Source organism: Danio rerio, chromosome 4 (assembly GCF_049306965.1).
Source record: "Danio rerio strain Tuebingen ecotype United States chromosome 4, GRCz12tu, whole genome shotgun sequence".
Classification (NCBI taxonomy): Eukaryota; Metazoa; Chordata; class Actinopteri; order Cypriniformes; family Danionidae; genus Danio; species Danio rerio.
This window is the reverse complement of record NC_133179.1, coordinates 38,654,528-38,665,000: the sequence shown is the minus strand read 5'-3', so window position 1 is coordinate 38,665,000 and position 10,473 is coordinate 38,654,528. Positions and strand designations below refer to the sequence as shown.

The 10,473-nt window shown below is 51.4% G+C and overlaps 60 non-coding genes across 60 annotated transcripts in view; all 60 read left to right on the top strand.

Annotated features, from left to right (window-relative positions):
• LOC137494106 (5S ribosomal RNA) overlaps nucleotides 1–10 on the top strand; it is a 119-nt gene extending 109 nt beyond the window's left edge. Inside the window, exon 1 of the ribosomal RNA XR_011014081.2 lies at nucleotides 1–10. This exon is cut by the window's left edge and continues 109 nt beyond it. This is a non-coding gene — a ribosomal RNA (5S ribosomal RNA).
• A 58-nt stretch (nucleotides 11–68) lies between these two features.
• On the top strand, nucleotides 69–187 carry LOC137491853 (5S ribosomal RNA). The gene has a single exon (XR_011011825.1). It is a non-coding gene; the product is annotated as a 5S ribosomal RNA (ribosomal RNA).
• A 58-nt stretch (nucleotides 188–245) lies between these two features.
• On the top strand, nucleotides 246–364 carry LOC137491852 (5S ribosomal RNA). The gene has a single exon (XR_011011824.1). It is a non-coding gene; the product is annotated as a 5S ribosomal RNA (ribosomal RNA).
• Nucleotides 365–422: 58 nt separating this feature from the next.
• Nucleotides 423–541, top strand: LOC137493975 (5S ribosomal RNA). The gene has a single exon (XR_011013950.2). It is a non-coding gene; the product is annotated as a 5S ribosomal RNA (ribosomal RNA).
• Nucleotides 542–599: 58 nt separating this feature from the next.
• LOC137491851 (5S ribosomal RNA) lies at nucleotides 600–718 on the top strand. Its single transcript, XR_011011823.1, has one exon. It is a non-coding gene; the product is annotated as a 5S ribosomal RNA (ribosomal RNA).
• Nucleotides 719–776: 58 nt separating this feature from the next.
• LOC137491850 (5S ribosomal RNA) lies at nucleotides 777–895 on the top strand. Its single transcript, XR_011011822.1, has one exon. It is a non-coding gene; the product is annotated as a 5S ribosomal RNA (ribosomal RNA).
• Nucleotides 896–953: 58 nt separating this feature from the next.
• On the top strand, nucleotides 954–1,072 carry LOC137491848 (5S ribosomal RNA). The gene has a single exon (XR_011011820.1). It is a non-coding gene; the product is annotated as a 5S ribosomal RNA (ribosomal RNA).
• A 58-nt stretch (nucleotides 1,073–1,130) lies between these two features.
• Nucleotides 1,131–1,249, top strand: LOC137491847 (5S ribosomal RNA). Its single transcript, XR_011011819.1, has one exon. It is a non-coding gene; the product is annotated as a 5S ribosomal RNA (ribosomal RNA).
• Nucleotides 1,250–1,307: 58 nt separating this feature from the next.
• Nucleotides 1,308–1,426, top strand: LOC137491846 (5S ribosomal RNA). The gene has a single exon (XR_011011818.1). It is a non-coding gene; the product is annotated as a 5S ribosomal RNA (ribosomal RNA).
• Nucleotides 1,427–1,484: 58 nt separating this feature from the next.
• Nucleotides 1,485–1,603, top strand: LOC137493757 (5S ribosomal RNA). The gene has a single exon (XR_011013732.2). It is a non-coding gene; the product is annotated as a 5S ribosomal RNA (ribosomal RNA).
• A 58-nt stretch (nucleotides 1,604–1,661) lies between these two features.
• On the top strand, nucleotides 1,662–1,780 carry LOC137491845 (5S ribosomal RNA). Its single transcript, XR_011011817.1, has one exon. It is a non-coding gene; the product is annotated as a 5S ribosomal RNA (ribosomal RNA).
• Nucleotides 1,781–1,838: 58 nt separating this feature from the next.
• LOC137491844 (5S ribosomal RNA) lies at nucleotides 1,839–1,957 on the top strand. Its single transcript, XR_011011816.1, has one exon. It is a non-coding gene; the product is annotated as a 5S ribosomal RNA (ribosomal RNA).
• A 58-nt stretch (nucleotides 1,958–2,015) lies between these two features.
• LOC137493870 (5S ribosomal RNA) lies at nucleotides 2,016–2,134 on the top strand. Its single transcript, XR_011013845.2, has one exon. It is a non-coding gene; the product is annotated as a 5S ribosomal RNA (ribosomal RNA).
• Nucleotides 2,135–2,192: 58 nt separating this feature from the next.
• LOC137491843 (5S ribosomal RNA) lies at nucleotides 2,193–2,311 on the top strand. The gene has a single exon (XR_011011815.1). It is a non-coding gene; the product is annotated as a 5S ribosomal RNA (ribosomal RNA).
• A 58-nt stretch (nucleotides 2,312–2,369) lies between these two features.
• On the top strand, nucleotides 2,370–2,488 carry LOC137491842 (5S ribosomal RNA). The gene has a single exon (XR_011011814.1). It is a non-coding gene; the product is annotated as a 5S ribosomal RNA (ribosomal RNA).
• A 58-nt stretch (nucleotides 2,489–2,546) lies between these two features.
• Nucleotides 2,547–2,665, top strand: LOC137493492 (5S ribosomal RNA). The gene has a single exon (XR_011013464.2). It is a non-coding gene; the product is annotated as a 5S ribosomal RNA (ribosomal RNA).
• A 58-nt stretch (nucleotides 2,666–2,723) lies between these two features.
• LOC137493677 (5S ribosomal RNA) lies at nucleotides 2,724–2,842 on the top strand. Its single transcript, XR_011013652.2, has one exon. It is a non-coding gene; the product is annotated as a 5S ribosomal RNA (ribosomal RNA).
• A 58-nt stretch (nucleotides 2,843–2,900) lies between these two features.
• On the top strand, nucleotides 2,901–3,019 carry LOC137491841 (5S ribosomal RNA). The gene has a single exon (XR_011011813.1). It is a non-coding gene; the product is annotated as a 5S ribosomal RNA (ribosomal RNA).
• Nucleotides 3,020–3,077: 58 nt separating this feature from the next.
• LOC137491840 (5S ribosomal RNA) lies at nucleotides 3,078–3,196 on the top strand. The gene has a single exon (XR_011011812.1). It is a non-coding gene; the product is annotated as a 5S ribosomal RNA (ribosomal RNA).
• Nucleotides 3,197–3,254: 58 nt separating this feature from the next.
• On the top strand, nucleotides 3,255–3,373 carry LOC137491839 (5S ribosomal RNA). Its single transcript, XR_011011811.1, has one exon. It is a non-coding gene; the product is annotated as a 5S ribosomal RNA (ribosomal RNA).
• Nucleotides 3,374–3,431: 58 nt separating this feature from the next.
• On the top strand, nucleotides 3,432–3,550 carry LOC137491837 (5S ribosomal RNA). Its single transcript, XR_011011809.1, has one exon. It is a non-coding gene; the product is annotated as a 5S ribosomal RNA (ribosomal RNA).
• Nucleotides 3,551–3,608: 58 nt separating this feature from the next.
• On the top strand, nucleotides 3,609–3,727 carry LOC137491836 (5S ribosomal RNA). Its single transcript, XR_011011808.1, has one exon. It is a non-coding gene; the product is annotated as a 5S ribosomal RNA (ribosomal RNA).
• A 58-nt stretch (nucleotides 3,728–3,785) lies between these two features.
• Nucleotides 3,786–3,904, top strand: LOC137491835 (5S ribosomal RNA). Its single transcript, XR_011011807.1, has one exon. It is a non-coding gene; the product is annotated as a 5S ribosomal RNA (ribosomal RNA).
• A 58-nt stretch (nucleotides 3,905–3,962) lies between these two features.
• LOC137491834 (5S ribosomal RNA) lies at nucleotides 3,963–4,081 on the top strand. The gene has a single exon (XR_011011806.1). It is a non-coding gene; the product is annotated as a 5S ribosomal RNA (ribosomal RNA).
• Nucleotides 4,082–4,139: 58 nt separating this feature from the next.
• LOC137491833 (5S ribosomal RNA) lies at nucleotides 4,140–4,258 on the top strand. The gene has a single exon (XR_011011805.1). It is a non-coding gene; the product is annotated as a 5S ribosomal RNA (ribosomal RNA).
• A 58-nt stretch (nucleotides 4,259–4,316) lies between these two features.
• LOC137491832 (5S ribosomal RNA) lies at nucleotides 4,317–4,435 on the top strand. Its single transcript, XR_011011804.1, has one exon. It is a non-coding gene; the product is annotated as a 5S ribosomal RNA (ribosomal RNA).
• Nucleotides 4,436–4,493: 58 nt separating this feature from the next.
• On the top strand, nucleotides 4,494–4,612 carry LOC137491831 (5S ribosomal RNA). Its single transcript, XR_011011803.1, has one exon. It is a non-coding gene; the product is annotated as a 5S ribosomal RNA (ribosomal RNA).
• A 58-nt stretch (nucleotides 4,613–4,670) lies between these two features.
• Nucleotides 4,671–4,789, top strand: LOC137491830 (5S ribosomal RNA). Its single transcript, XR_011011802.1, has one exon. It is a non-coding gene; the product is annotated as a 5S ribosomal RNA (ribosomal RNA).
• Nucleotides 4,790–4,847: 58 nt separating this feature from the next.
• LOC137491829 (5S ribosomal RNA) lies at nucleotides 4,848–4,966 on the top strand. The gene has a single exon (XR_011011801.1). It is a non-coding gene; the product is annotated as a 5S ribosomal RNA (ribosomal RNA).
• Nucleotides 4,967–5,024: 58 nt separating this feature from the next.
• LOC137491828 (5S ribosomal RNA) lies at nucleotides 5,025–5,143 on the top strand. Its single transcript, XR_011011800.1, has one exon. It is a non-coding gene; the product is annotated as a 5S ribosomal RNA (ribosomal RNA).
• Nucleotides 5,144–5,201: 58 nt separating this feature from the next.
• On the top strand, nucleotides 5,202–5,320 carry LOC137491826 (5S ribosomal RNA). Its single transcript, XR_011011798.1, has one exon. It is a non-coding gene; the product is annotated as a 5S ribosomal RNA (ribosomal RNA).
• Nucleotides 5,321–5,378: 58 nt separating this feature from the next.
• Nucleotides 5,379–5,497, top strand: LOC137491825 (5S ribosomal RNA). Its single transcript, XR_011011797.1, has one exon. It is a non-coding gene; the product is annotated as a 5S ribosomal RNA (ribosomal RNA).
• Nucleotides 5,498–5,555: 58 nt separating this feature from the next.
• Nucleotides 5,556–5,674, top strand: LOC137491824 (5S ribosomal RNA). Its single transcript, XR_011011796.1, has one exon. It is a non-coding gene; the product is annotated as a 5S ribosomal RNA (ribosomal RNA).
• Nucleotides 5,675–5,732: 58 nt separating this feature from the next.
• On the top strand, nucleotides 5,733–5,851 carry LOC137491823 (5S ribosomal RNA). Its single transcript, XR_011011795.1, has one exon. It is a non-coding gene; the product is annotated as a 5S ribosomal RNA (ribosomal RNA).
• Nucleotides 5,852–5,909: 58 nt separating this feature from the next.
• On the top strand, nucleotides 5,910–6,028 carry LOC137493831 (5S ribosomal RNA). Its single transcript, XR_011013805.2, has one exon. It is a non-coding gene; the product is annotated as a 5S ribosomal RNA (ribosomal RNA).
• A 58-nt stretch (nucleotides 6,029–6,086) lies between these two features.
• LOC137491822 (5S ribosomal RNA) lies at nucleotides 6,087–6,205 on the top strand. The gene has a single exon (XR_011011794.1). It is a non-coding gene; the product is annotated as a 5S ribosomal RNA (ribosomal RNA).
• Nucleotides 6,206–6,263: 58 nt separating this feature from the next.
• Nucleotides 6,264–6,382, top strand: LOC137491821 (5S ribosomal RNA). Its single transcript, XR_011011793.1, has one exon. It is a non-coding gene; the product is annotated as a 5S ribosomal RNA (ribosomal RNA).
• Nucleotides 6,383–6,440: 58 nt separating this feature from the next.
• LOC137491820 (5S ribosomal RNA) lies at nucleotides 6,441–6,559 on the top strand. Its single transcript, XR_011011792.1, has one exon. It is a non-coding gene; the product is annotated as a 5S ribosomal RNA (ribosomal RNA).
• A 58-nt stretch (nucleotides 6,560–6,617) lies between these two features.
• LOC137491819 (5S ribosomal RNA) lies at nucleotides 6,618–6,736 on the top strand. Its single transcript, XR_011011791.1, has one exon. It is a non-coding gene; the product is annotated as a 5S ribosomal RNA (ribosomal RNA).
• Nucleotides 6,737–6,794: 58 nt separating this feature from the next.
• Nucleotides 6,795–6,913, top strand: LOC137491818 (5S ribosomal RNA). The gene has a single exon (XR_011011790.1). It is a non-coding gene; the product is annotated as a 5S ribosomal RNA (ribosomal RNA).
• A 58-nt stretch (nucleotides 6,914–6,971) lies between these two features.
• On the top strand, nucleotides 6,972–7,090 carry LOC137491817 (5S ribosomal RNA). The gene has a single exon (XR_011011789.1). It is a non-coding gene; the product is annotated as a 5S ribosomal RNA (ribosomal RNA).
• A 58-nt stretch (nucleotides 7,091–7,148) lies between these two features.
• Nucleotides 7,149–7,267, top strand: LOC137491815 (5S ribosomal RNA). The gene has a single exon (XR_011011787.1). It is a non-coding gene; the product is annotated as a 5S ribosomal RNA (ribosomal RNA).
• Nucleotides 7,268–7,325: 58 nt separating this feature from the next.
• On the top strand, nucleotides 7,326–7,444 carry LOC137491814 (5S ribosomal RNA). Its single transcript, XR_011011786.1, has one exon. It is a non-coding gene; the product is annotated as a 5S ribosomal RNA (ribosomal RNA).
• A 58-nt stretch (nucleotides 7,445–7,502) lies between these two features.
• LOC137491813 (5S ribosomal RNA) lies at nucleotides 7,503–7,621 on the top strand. The gene has a single exon (XR_011011785.1). It is a non-coding gene; the product is annotated as a 5S ribosomal RNA (ribosomal RNA).
• Nucleotides 7,622–7,679: 58 nt separating this feature from the next.
• On the top strand, nucleotides 7,680–7,798 carry LOC137491812 (5S ribosomal RNA). The gene has a single exon (XR_011011784.1). It is a non-coding gene; the product is annotated as a 5S ribosomal RNA (ribosomal RNA).
• A 58-nt stretch (nucleotides 7,799–7,856) lies between these two features.
• Nucleotides 7,857–7,975, top strand: LOC137491811 (5S ribosomal RNA). Its single transcript, XR_011011783.1, has one exon. It is a non-coding gene; the product is annotated as a 5S ribosomal RNA (ribosomal RNA).
• Nucleotides 7,976–8,033: 58 nt separating this feature from the next.
• Nucleotides 8,034–8,152, top strand: LOC137491810 (5S ribosomal RNA). Its single transcript, XR_011011782.1, has one exon. It is a non-coding gene; the product is annotated as a 5S ribosomal RNA (ribosomal RNA).
• A 58-nt stretch (nucleotides 8,153–8,210) lies between these two features.
• On the top strand, nucleotides 8,211–8,329 carry LOC137493641 (5S ribosomal RNA). Its single transcript, XR_011013616.2, has one exon. It is a non-coding gene; the product is annotated as a 5S ribosomal RNA (ribosomal RNA).
• A 58-nt stretch (nucleotides 8,330–8,387) lies between these two features.
• LOC137491809 (5S ribosomal RNA) lies at nucleotides 8,388–8,506 on the top strand. The gene has a single exon (XR_011011781.1). It is a non-coding gene; the product is annotated as a 5S ribosomal RNA (ribosomal RNA).
• A 58-nt stretch (nucleotides 8,507–8,564) lies between these two features.
• On the top strand, nucleotides 8,565–8,683 carry LOC137491808 (5S ribosomal RNA). The gene has a single exon (XR_011011780.1). It is a non-coding gene; the product is annotated as a 5S ribosomal RNA (ribosomal RNA).
• A 58-nt stretch (nucleotides 8,684–8,741) lies between these two features.
• On the top strand, nucleotides 8,742–8,860 carry LOC137492830 (5S ribosomal RNA). Its single transcript, XR_011012803.2, has one exon. It is a non-coding gene; the product is annotated as a 5S ribosomal RNA (ribosomal RNA).
• Nucleotides 8,861–8,918: 58 nt separating this feature from the next.
• LOC137493951 (5S ribosomal RNA) lies at nucleotides 8,919–9,037 on the top strand. The gene has a single exon (XR_011013926.2). It is a non-coding gene; the product is annotated as a 5S ribosomal RNA (ribosomal RNA).
• A 58-nt stretch (nucleotides 9,038–9,095) lies between these two features.
• On the top strand, nucleotides 9,096–9,214 carry LOC137494148 (5S ribosomal RNA). Its single transcript, XR_011014123.2, has one exon. It is a non-coding gene; the product is annotated as a 5S ribosomal RNA (ribosomal RNA).
• Nucleotides 9,215–9,272: 58 nt separating this feature from the next.
• Nucleotides 9,273–9,391, top strand: LOC137491807 (5S ribosomal RNA). Its single transcript, XR_011011779.1, has one exon. It is a non-coding gene; the product is annotated as a 5S ribosomal RNA (ribosomal RNA).
• A 58-nt stretch (nucleotides 9,392–9,449) lies between these two features.
• Nucleotides 9,450–9,568, top strand: LOC137491806 (5S ribosomal RNA). Its single transcript, XR_011011778.1, has one exon. It is a non-coding gene; the product is annotated as a 5S ribosomal RNA (ribosomal RNA).
• A 58-nt stretch (nucleotides 9,569–9,626) lies between these two features.
• LOC137491804 (5S ribosomal RNA) lies at nucleotides 9,627–9,745 on the top strand. Its single transcript, XR_011011776.1, has one exon. It is a non-coding gene; the product is annotated as a 5S ribosomal RNA (ribosomal RNA).
• A 58-nt stretch (nucleotides 9,746–9,803) lies between these two features.
• LOC137492680 (5S ribosomal RNA) lies at nucleotides 9,804–9,922 on the top strand. Its single transcript, XR_011012653.1, has one exon. It is a non-coding gene; the product is annotated as a 5S ribosomal RNA (ribosomal RNA).
• A 58-nt stretch (nucleotides 9,923–9,980) lies between these two features.
• Nucleotides 9,981–10,099, top strand: LOC137493409 (5S ribosomal RNA). Its single transcript, XR_011013382.2, has one exon. It is a non-coding gene; the product is annotated as a 5S ribosomal RNA (ribosomal RNA).
• Nucleotides 10,100–10,157: 58 nt separating this feature from the next.
• Nucleotides 10,158–10,276, top strand: LOC137493410 (5S ribosomal RNA). Its single transcript, XR_011013383.2, has one exon. It is a non-coding gene; the product is annotated as a 5S ribosomal RNA (ribosomal RNA).
• A 58-nt stretch (nucleotides 10,277–10,334) lies between these two features.
• On the top strand, nucleotides 10,335–10,453 carry LOC137493411 (5S ribosomal RNA). Its single transcript, XR_011013384.2, has one exon. It is a non-coding gene; the product is annotated as a 5S ribosomal RNA (ribosomal RNA).
• The last annotated feature ends 20 nt before the right edge of the window (nucleotides 10,454–10,473 follow it).

Genomic DNA, 10,473 nt, shown 5'->3' with positions numbered 1-10,473 from the left:
GCTGTAAGCTTTCCGAAGTGCTTCATTTGGCAGCTGATTTAAATAGCCAACGCTTGACAGCCTCTTTCGCTTACGGCCATACCACCCTGGAAATGCCCGATCTCATCTGAACTCGGAAGTAAAGCAGGGTCGGGCCTGGTTAGTACTTGGATGGGAGACCGCCTGGGAATACCAGGTGCTGTAAGCTTTTCGAAGTGCTTCATTTGGCAGCTGATTTAAATAGCCAACGCTTGACAGCCTCTTTCGCTTACGGCCATACCACCCTGGAAATGCCCGATCTCATCTGAACTCGGAAGTAAAGCAGGGTCGGGCCTGGTTAGTACTTGGATGGGAGACCGCCTGGGAATACCAGGTGCTGTAAGCTTTTCGAAGTGCTTCATTTGGCAGCTGATTTAAATAGCCAACGCTTGACAGCCTCTTTCGCTTACGGCCATACCACCCTGGAAATGCCCGATCTCATCTGAACTCGGAAGTAAAGCAGGGTCGGGCCTGGTTAGTACTTGGATGGGAGACCGCCTGGGAATACCAGGTGCTGTAAGCTTTTCGAAGTGCTTCATTTGGCAGCTGATTTAAATAGCCAACGCTTGACAGCCTCTTTCGCTTACGGCCATACCACCCTGGAAATGCCCGATCTCATCTGAACTCGGAAGTAAAGCAGGGTCGGGCCTGGTTAGTACTTGGATGGGAGACCGCCTGGGAATACCAGGTGCTGTAAGCTTTTCGAAGTGCTTCATTTGGCAGCTGATTTAAATAGCCAACGCTTGACAGCCTCTTTCGCTTACGGCCATACCACCCTGGAAATGCCCGATCTCATCTGAACTCGGAAGTAAAGCAGGGTCGGGCCTGGTTAGTACTTGGATGGGAGACCGCCTGGGAATACCAGGTGCTGTAAGCTTTTCGAAGTGCTTCATTTGGCAGCTGATTTAAATAGCCAACGCTTGACAGCCTCTTTCGCTTACGGCCATACCACCCTGGAAATGCCCGATCTCATCTGAACTCGGAAGTAAAGCAGGGTCGGGCCTGGTTAGTACTTGGATGGGAGACCGCCTGGGAATACCAGGTGCTGTAAGCTTTTCGAAGTGCTTCATTTGGCAGCTGATTTAAATAGCCAACGCTTGACAGCCTCTTTCGCTTACGGCCATACCACCCTGGAAATGCCCGATCTCATCTGAACTCGGAAGTAAAGCAGGGTCGGGCCTGGTTAGTACTTGGATGGGAGACCGCCTGGGAATACCAGGTGCTGTAAGCTTTYYGAAGTGCTTCATTTGGCAGCTGATTTAAATAGCCAACGCTTGACAGCCTCTTTCGCTTACGGCCATACCACCCTGGAAATGCCCGATCTCATCTGAACTCGGAAGTAAAGCAGGGTCGGGCCTGGTTAGTACTTGGATGGGAGACCGCCTGGGAATACCAGGTGCTGTAAGCTTTTCGAAGTGCTTCATTTGGCAGCTGATTTAAATAGCCAACGCTTGACAGCCTCTTTCGCTTACGGCCATACCACCCTGGAAATGCCCGATCTCATCTGAACTCGGAAGTAAAGCAGGGTCGGGCCTGGTTAGTACTTGGATGGGAGACCGCCTGGGAATACCAGGTGCTGTAAGCTTTTCGAAGTGCTTCATTTGGCAGCTGATTTAAATAGCCAACGCTTGACAGCCTCTTTCGCTTACGGCCATACCACCCTGGAAATGCCCGATCTCATCTGAACTCGGAAGTAAAGCAGGGTCGGGCCTGGTTAGTACTTGGATGGGAGACCGCCTGGGAATACCAGGTGCTGTAAGCTTTTCGAASTGCTTCATTTGGCAGCTGATTTAAATAGCCAACGCTTGACAGCCTCTTTCGCTTACGGCCATACCACCCTGGAAATGCCCGATCTCATCTGAACTCGGAAGTAAAGCAGGGTCGGGCCTGGTTAGTACTTGGATGGGAGACCGCCTGGGAATACCAGGTGCTGTAAGCTTTTCGAAGTGCTTCATTTGGCAGCTGATTTAAATAGCCAACGCTTGACAGCCTCTTTCGCTTACGGCCATACCACCCTGGAAATGCCCGATCTCATCTGAACTCGGAAGTAAAGCAGGGTCGGGCCTGGTTAGTACTTGGATGGGAGACCGCCTGGGAATACCAGGTGCTGTAAGCTTTTCGAAGTGCTTCATTTGGCAGCTGATTTAAATAGCCAACGCTTGACAGCCTCTTTCGCTTACGGCCATACCACCCTGGAAATGCCCGATCTCATCTGAACTCGGAAGTAAAGCAGGGTCGGGCCTGGTTAGTACTTGGATGGGAGACCGCCTGGGAATACCAGGTGCTGTAAGCTTTTCGAAGTGCTTCATTTGGCAGCTGATTTAAATAGCCAACGCTTGACAGCCTCTTTCGCTTACGGCCATACCACCCTGGAAATGCCCGATCTCATCTGAACTCGGAAGTAAAGCAGGGTCGGGCCTGGTTAGTACTTGGATGGGAGACCGCCTGGGAATACCAGGTGCTGTAAGCTTTTCGAAGTGCTTCATTTGGCAGCTGATTTAAATAGCCAACGCTTGACAGCCTCTTTCGCTTACGGCCATACCACCCTGGAAATGCCCGATCTCATCTGAACTCGGAAGTAAAGCAGGGTCGGGCCTGGTTAGTACTTGGATGGGAGACCGCCTGGGAATACCAGGTGCTGTAAGCTTTTCGAAGTGCTTCATTTGGCAGCTGATTTAAATAGCCAACGCTTGACAGCCTCTTTCGCTTACGGCCATACCACCCTGGAAATGCCCGATCTCATCTGAACTCGGAAGTAAAGCAGGGTCGGGCCTGGTTAGTACTTGGATGGGAGACCGCCTGGGAATACCAGGTGCTGTAAGCTTTTCGAAGTGCTTCATTTGGCAGCTGATTTAAATAGCCAACGCTTGACAGCCTCTTTCGCTTACGGCCATACCACCCTGGAAATGCCCGATCTCATCTGAACTCGGAAGTAAAGCAGGGTCGGGCCTGGTTAGTACTTGGATGGGAGACCGCCTGGGAATACCAGGTGCTGTAAGCTTTTCGAAGTGCTTCATTTGGCAGCTGATTTAAATAGCCAACGCTTGACAGCCTCTTTCGCTTACGGCCATACCACCCTGGAAATGCCCGATCTCATCTGAACTCGGAAGTAAAGCAGGGTCGGGCCTGGTTAGTACTTGGATGGGAGACCGCCTGGGAATACCAGGTGCTGTAAGCTTTTCGAAGTGCTTCATTTGGCAGCTGATTTAAATAGCCAACGCTTGACAGCCTCTTTCGCTTACGGCCATACCACCCTGGAAATGCCCGATCTCATCTGAACTCGGAAGTAAAGCAGGGTCGGGCCTGGTTAGTACTTGGATGGGAGACCGCCTGGGAATACCAGGTGCTGTAAGCTTTTCGAAGTGCTTCATTTGGCAGCTGATTTAAATAGCCAACGCTTGACAGCCTCTTTCGCTTACGGCCATACCACCCTGGAAATGCCCGATCTCATCTGAACTCGGAAGTAAAGCAGGGTCGGGCCTGGTTAGTACTTGGATGGGAGACCGCCTGGGAATACCAGGTGCTGTAAGCTTTTCGAAGTGCTTCATTTGGCAGCTGATTTAAATAGCCAACGCTTGACAGCCTCTTTCGCTTACGGCCATACCACCCTGGAAATGCCCGATCTCATCTGAACTCGGAAGTAAAGCAGGGTCGGGCCTGGTTAGTACTTGGATGGGAGACCGCCTGGGAATACCAGGTGCTGTAAGCTTTTCGAAGTGCTTCATTTGGCAGCTGATTTAAATAGCCAACGCTTGACAGCCTCTTTCGCTTACGGCCATACCACCCTGGAAATGCCCGATCTCATCTGAACTCGGAAGTAAAGCAGGGTCGGGCCTGGTTAGTACTTGGATGGGAGACCGCCTGGGAATACCAGGTGCTGTAAGCTTTTCGAAGTGCTTCATTTGGCAGCTGATTTAAATAGCCAACGCTTGACAGCCTCTTTCGCTTACGGCCATACCACCCTGGAAATGCCCGATCTCATCTGAACTCGGAAGTAAAGCAGGGTCGGGCCTGGTTAGTACTTGGATGGGAGACCGCCTGGGAATACCAGGTGCTGTAAGCTTTTCGAAGTGCTTCATTTGGCAGCTGATTTAAATAGCCAACGCTTGACAGCCTCTTTCGCTTACGGCCATACCACCCTGGAAATGCCCGATCTCATCTGAACTCGGAAGTAAAGCAGGGTCGGGCCTGGTTAGTACTTGGATGGGAGACCGCCTGGGAATACCAGGTGCTGTAAGCTTTTCGAAGTGCTTCATTTGGCAGCTGATTTAAATAGCCAACGCTTGACAGCCTCTTTCGCTTACGGCCATACCACCCTGGAAATGCCCGATCTCATCTGAACTCGGAAGTAAAGCAGGGTCGGGCCTGGTTAGTACTTGGATGGGAGACCGCCTGGGAATACCAGGTGCTGTAAGCTTTTCGAAGTGCTTCATTTGGCAGCTGATTTAAATAGCCAACGCTTGACAGCCTCTTTCGCTTACGGCCATACCACCCTGGAAATGCCCGATCTCATCTGAACTCGGAAGTAAAGCAGGGTCGGGCCTGGTTAGTACTTGGATGGGAGACCGCCTGGGAATACCAGGTGCTGTAAGCTTTTCGAAGTGCTTCATTTGGCAGCTGATTTAAATAGCCAACGCTTGACAGCCTCTTTCGCTTACGGCCATACCACCCTGGAAATGCCCGATCTCATCTGAACTCGGAAGTAAAGCAGGGTCGGGCCTGGTTAGTACTTGGATGGGAGACCGCCTGGGAATACCAGGTGCTGTAAGCTTTTCGAAGTGCTTCATTTGGCAGCTGATTTAAATAGCCAACGCTTGACAGCCTCTTTCGCTTACGGCCATACCACCCTGGAAATGCCCGATCTCATCTGAACTCGGAAGTAAAGCAGGGTCGGGCCTGGTTAGTACTTGGATGGGAGACCGCCTGGGAATACCAGGTGCTGTAAGCTTTTCGAAGTGCTTCATTTGGCAGCTGATTTAAATAGCCAACGCTTGACAGCCTCTTTCGCTTACGGCCATACCACCCTGGAAATGCCCGATCTCATCTGAACTCGGAAGTAAAGCAGGGTCGGGCCTGGTTAGTACTTGGATGGGAGACCGCCTGGGAATACCAGGTGCTGTAAGCTTTTCGAAGTGCTTCATTTGGCAGCTGATTTAAATAGCCAACGCTTGACAGCCTCTTTCGCTTACGGCCATACCACCCTGGAAATGCCCGATCTCATCTGAACTCGGAAGTAAAGCAGGGTCGGGCCTGGTTAGTACTTGGATGGGAGACCGCCTGGGAATACCAGGTGCTGTAAGCTTTTCGAAGTGCTTCATTTGGCAGCTGATTTAAATAGCCAACGCTTGACAGCCTCTTTCGCTTACGGCCATACCACCCTGGAAATGCCCGATCTCATCTGAACTCGGAAGTAAAGCAGGGTCGGGCCTGGTTAGTACTTGGATGGGAGACCGCCTGGGAATACCAGGTGCTGTAAGCTTTTCGAAGTGCTTCATTTGGCAGCTGATTTAAATAGCCAACGCTTGACAGCCTCTTTCGCTTACGGCCATACCACCCTGGAAATGCCCGATCTCATCTGAACTCGGAAGTAAAGCAGGGTCGGGCCTGGTTAGTACTTGGATGGGAGACCGCCTGGGAATACCAGGTGCTGTAAGCTTTTCGAAGTGCTTCATTTGGCAGCTGATTTAAATAGCCAACGCTTGACAGCCTCTTTCGCTTACGGCCATACCACCCTGGAAATGCCCGATCTCATCTGAACTCGGAAGTAAAGCAGGGTCGGGCCTGGTTAGTACTTGGATGGGAGACCGCCTGGGAATACCAGGTGCTGTAAGCTTTTCGAAGTGCTTCATTTGGCAGCTGATTTAAATAGCCAACGCTTGACAGCCTCTTTCGCTTACGGCCATACCACCCTGGAAATGCCCGATCTCATCTGAACTCGGAAGTAAAGCAGGGTCGGGCCTGGTTAGTACTTGGATGGGAGACCGCCTGGGAATACCAGGTGCTGTAAGCTTTTCGAAGTGCTTCATTTGGCAGCTGATTTAAATAGCCAACGCTTGACAGCCTCTTTCGCTTACGGCCATACCACCCTGGAAATGCCCGATCTCATCTGAACTCGGAAGTAAAGCAGGGTCGGGCCTGGTTAGTACTTGGATGGGAGACCGCCTGGGAATACCAGGTGCTGTAAGCTTTTCGAAGTGCTTCATTTGGCAGCTGATTTAAATAGCCAACGCTTGACAGCCTCTTTCGCTTACGGCCATACCACCCTGGAAATGCCCGATCTCATCTGAACTCGGAAGTAAAGCAGGGTCGGGCCTGGTTAGTACTTGGATGGGAGACCGCCTGGGAATACCAGGTGCTGTAAGCTTTTCGAAGTGCTTCATTTGGCAGCTGATTTAAATAGCCAACGCTTGACAGCCTCTTTCGCTTACGGCCATACCACCCTGGAAATGCCCGATCTCATCTGAACTCGGAAGTAAAGCAGGGTCGGGCCTGGTTAGTACTTGGATGGGAGACCGCCTGGGAATACCAGGTGCTGTAAGCTTTTCGAAGTGCTTCATTTGGCAGCTGATTTAAATAGCCAACGCTTGACAGCCTCTTTCGCTTACGGCCATACCACCCTGGAAATGCCCGATCTCATCTGAACTCGGAAGTAAAGCAGGGTCGGGCCTGGTTAGTACTTGGATGGGAGACCGCCTGGGAATACCAGGTGCTGTAAGCTTTTCGAAGTGCTTCATTTGGCAGCTGATTTAAATAGCCAACGCTTGACAGCCTCTTTCGCTTACGGCCATACCACCCTGGAAATGCCCGATCTCATCTGAACTCGGAAGTAAAGCAGGGTCGGGCCTGGTTAGTACTTGGATGGGAGACCGCCTGGGAATACCAGGTGCTGTAAGCTTTTCGAAGTGCTTCATTTGGCAGCTGATTTAAATAGCCAACGCTTGACAGCCTCTTTCGCTTACGGCCATACCACCCTGGAAATGCCCGATCTCATCTGAACTCGGAAGTAAAGCAGGGTCGGGCCTGGTTAGTACTTGGATGGGAGACCGCCTGGGAATACCAGGTGCTGTAAGCTTTTCGAAGTGCTTCATTTGGCAGCTGATTTAAATAGCCAACGCTTGACAGCCTCTTTCGCTTACGGCCATACCACCCTGGAAATGCCCGATCTCATCTGAACTCGGAAGTAAAGCAGGGTCGGGCCTGGTTAGTACTTGGATGGGAGACCGCCTGGGAATACCAGGTGCTGTAAGCTTTTCGAAGTGCTTCATTTGGCAGCTGATTTAAATAGCCAACGCTTGACAGCCTCTTTCGCTTACGGCCATACCACCCTGGAAATGCCCGATCTCATCTGAACTCGGAAGTAAAGCAGGGTCGGGCCTGGTTAGTACTTGGATGGGAGACCGCCTGGGAATACCAGGTGCTGTAAGCTTTTCGAAGTGCTTCATTTGGCAGCTGATTTAAATAGCCAACGCTTGACAGCCTCTTTCGCTTACGGCCATACCACCCTGGAAATGCCCGATCTCATCTGAACTCGGAAGTAAAGCAGGGTCGGGCCTGGTTAGTACTTGGATGGGAGACCGCCTGGGAATACCAGGTGCTGTAAGCTTTTCGAAGTGCTTCATTTGGCAGCTGATTTAAATAGCCAACGCTTGACAGCCTCTTTCGCTTACGGCCATACCACCCTGGAAATGCCCGATCTCATCTGAACTCGGAAGTAAAGCAGGGTCGGGCCTGGTTAGTACTTGGATGGGAGACCGCCTGGGAATACCAGGTGCTGTAAGCTTTTCGAAGTGCTTCATTTGGCAGCTGATTTAAATAGCCAACGCTTGACAGCCTCTTTCGCTTACGGCCATACCACCCTGGAAATGCCCGATCTCATCTGAACTCGGAAGTAAAGCAGGGTCGGGCCTGGTTAGTACTTGGATGGGAGACCGCCTGGGAATACCAGGTGCTGTAAGCTTTTCGAAGTGCTTCATTTGGCAGCTGATTTAAATAGCCAACGCTTGACAGCCTCTTTCGCTTACGGCCATACCACCCTGGAAATGCCCGATCTCATCTGAACTCGGAAGTAAAGCAGGGTCGGGCCTGGTTAGTACTTGGATGGGAGACCGCCTGGGAATACCAGGTGCTGTAAGCTTTTCGAAGTGCTTCATTTGGCAGCTGATTTAAATAGCCAACGCTTGACAGCCTCTTTCGCTTACGGCCATACCACCCTGGAAATGCCCGATCTCATCTGAACTCGGAAGTAAAGCAGGGTCGGGCCTGGTTAGTACTTGGATGGGAGACCGCCTGGGAATACCAGGTGCTGTAAGCTTTTCGAAGTGCTTCATTTGGCAGCTGATTTAAATAGCCAACGCTTGACAGCCTCTTTCGCTTACGGCCATACCACCCTGGAAATGCCCGATCTCATCTGAACTCGGAAGTAAAGCAGGGTCGGGCCTGGTTAGTACTTGGATGGGAGACCGCCTGGGAATACCAGGTGCTGTAAGCTTTTCGAAGTGCTTCATTTGGCAGCTGATTTAAATAGCCAACGCTTGACAGCCTCTTTCGCTTACGGCCATACCACCCTGGAAATGCCCGATCTCATCTGAACTCGGAAGTAAAGCAGGGTCGGGCCTGGTTAGTACTTGGATGGGAGACCGCCTGGGAATACCAGGTGCTGTAAGCTTTTCGAAGTGCTTCATTTGGCAGCTGATTTAAATAGCCAACGCTTGACAGCCTCTTTCGCTTACGGCCATACCACCCTGGAAATGCCCGATCTCATCTGAACTCGGAAGTAAAGCAGGGTCGGGCCTGGTTAGTACTTGGATGGGAGACCGCCTGGGAATACCAGGTGCTGTAAGCTTTTCGAAGTGCTTCATTTGGCAGCTGATTTAAATAGCCAACGCTTGACAGCCTCTTTCGCTTACGGCCATACCACCCTGGAAATGCCCGATCTCATCTGAACTCGGAAGTAAAGCAGGGTCGGGCCTGGTTAGTACTTGGATGGGAGACCGCCTGGGAATACCAGGTGCTGTAAGCTTTTCGAAGTGCTTCATTTGGCAGCTGATTTAAATAGCCAACGCTTGACAGCCTCTTTCGCTTACGGCCATACCACCCTGGAAATGCCCGATCTCATCTGAACTCGGAAGTAAAGCAGGGTCGGGCCTGGTTAGTACTTGGATGGGAGACCGCCTGGGAATACCAGGTGCTGTAAGCTTTTCGAAGTGCTTCATTTGGCAGCTGATTTAAATAGCCAACGCTTGACAGCCTCTTTCGCTTACGGCCATACCACCCTGGAAATGCCCGATCTCATCTGAACTCGGAAGTAAAGCAGGGTCGGGCCTGGTTAGTACTTGGATGGGAGACCGCCTGGGAATACCAGGTGCTGTAAGCTTTTCGAAGTGCTTCATTTGGCAGCTGATTTAAATAGCCAACGCTTGACAGCCTCTTTCGCTTACGGCCATACCACCCTGGAAATGCCCGATCTCATCTGAACTCGGAAGTAAAGCAGGGTCGGGCCTGGTTAGTACTTGGATGGGAGACCGCCTGGGAATACCAGGTGCTGTAAGCTTTTCGAAGTGCTTCATTTGGCAGCTGATTTAAATAGCCAACGCTTGACAGCCTCTTTCGCTTACGGCCATACCACCCTGGAAATGCCCGATCTCATCTGAACTCGGAAGTAAAGCAGGGTCGGGCCTGGTTAGTACTTGGATGGGAGACCGCCTGGGAATACCAGGTGCTGTAAGCTTTTCGAAGTGCTTCATTTGGCAGCTGATTTAAATAGCCAACGCTTGACAGCCTCTTTCGCTTACGGCCATACCACCCTGGAAATGCCCGATCTCATCTGAACTCGGAAGTAAAGCAGGGTCGGGCCTGGTTAGTACTTGGATGGGAGACCGCCTGGGAATACCAGGTGCTGTAAGCTTTTCGAAGTGCTTCATTTGGCAGCTGATTTAAATAGCCAACGCTTGACAGCCTCTTTCGCTTACGGCCATACCACCCTGGAAATGCCCGATCTCATCTGAACTCGGAAGTAAAGCAGGGTCGGGCCTGGTTAGTACTTGGATGGGAGACCGCCTGGGAATACCAGGTGCTGTAAGCTTTTCGAAGTGCTTCATTTGGCAGCTGATTTAAATAGCCAACGCTTGACAGCCTCTTTCGCTTACGGCCATACCACCCTGGAAATGCCCGATCTCATCTGAACTCGGAAGTAAAGCAGGGTCGGGCCTGGTTAGTACTTGGATGGGAGACCGCCTGGGAATACCAGGTGCTGTAAGCTTTTCGAAGTGCTTCATTTGGCAGCTGATTTAAATAGCCAACGCTTGACAGCCTCTTTCGCTTACGGCCATACCACCCTGGAAATGCCCGATCTCATCTGAACTCGGAAGTAAAGCAGGGTCGGGCCTGGTTAGTACTTGGATGGGAGACCGCCTGGGAATACCAGGTGCTGTAAGCTTTTCGAAGTGCTTCATTTGG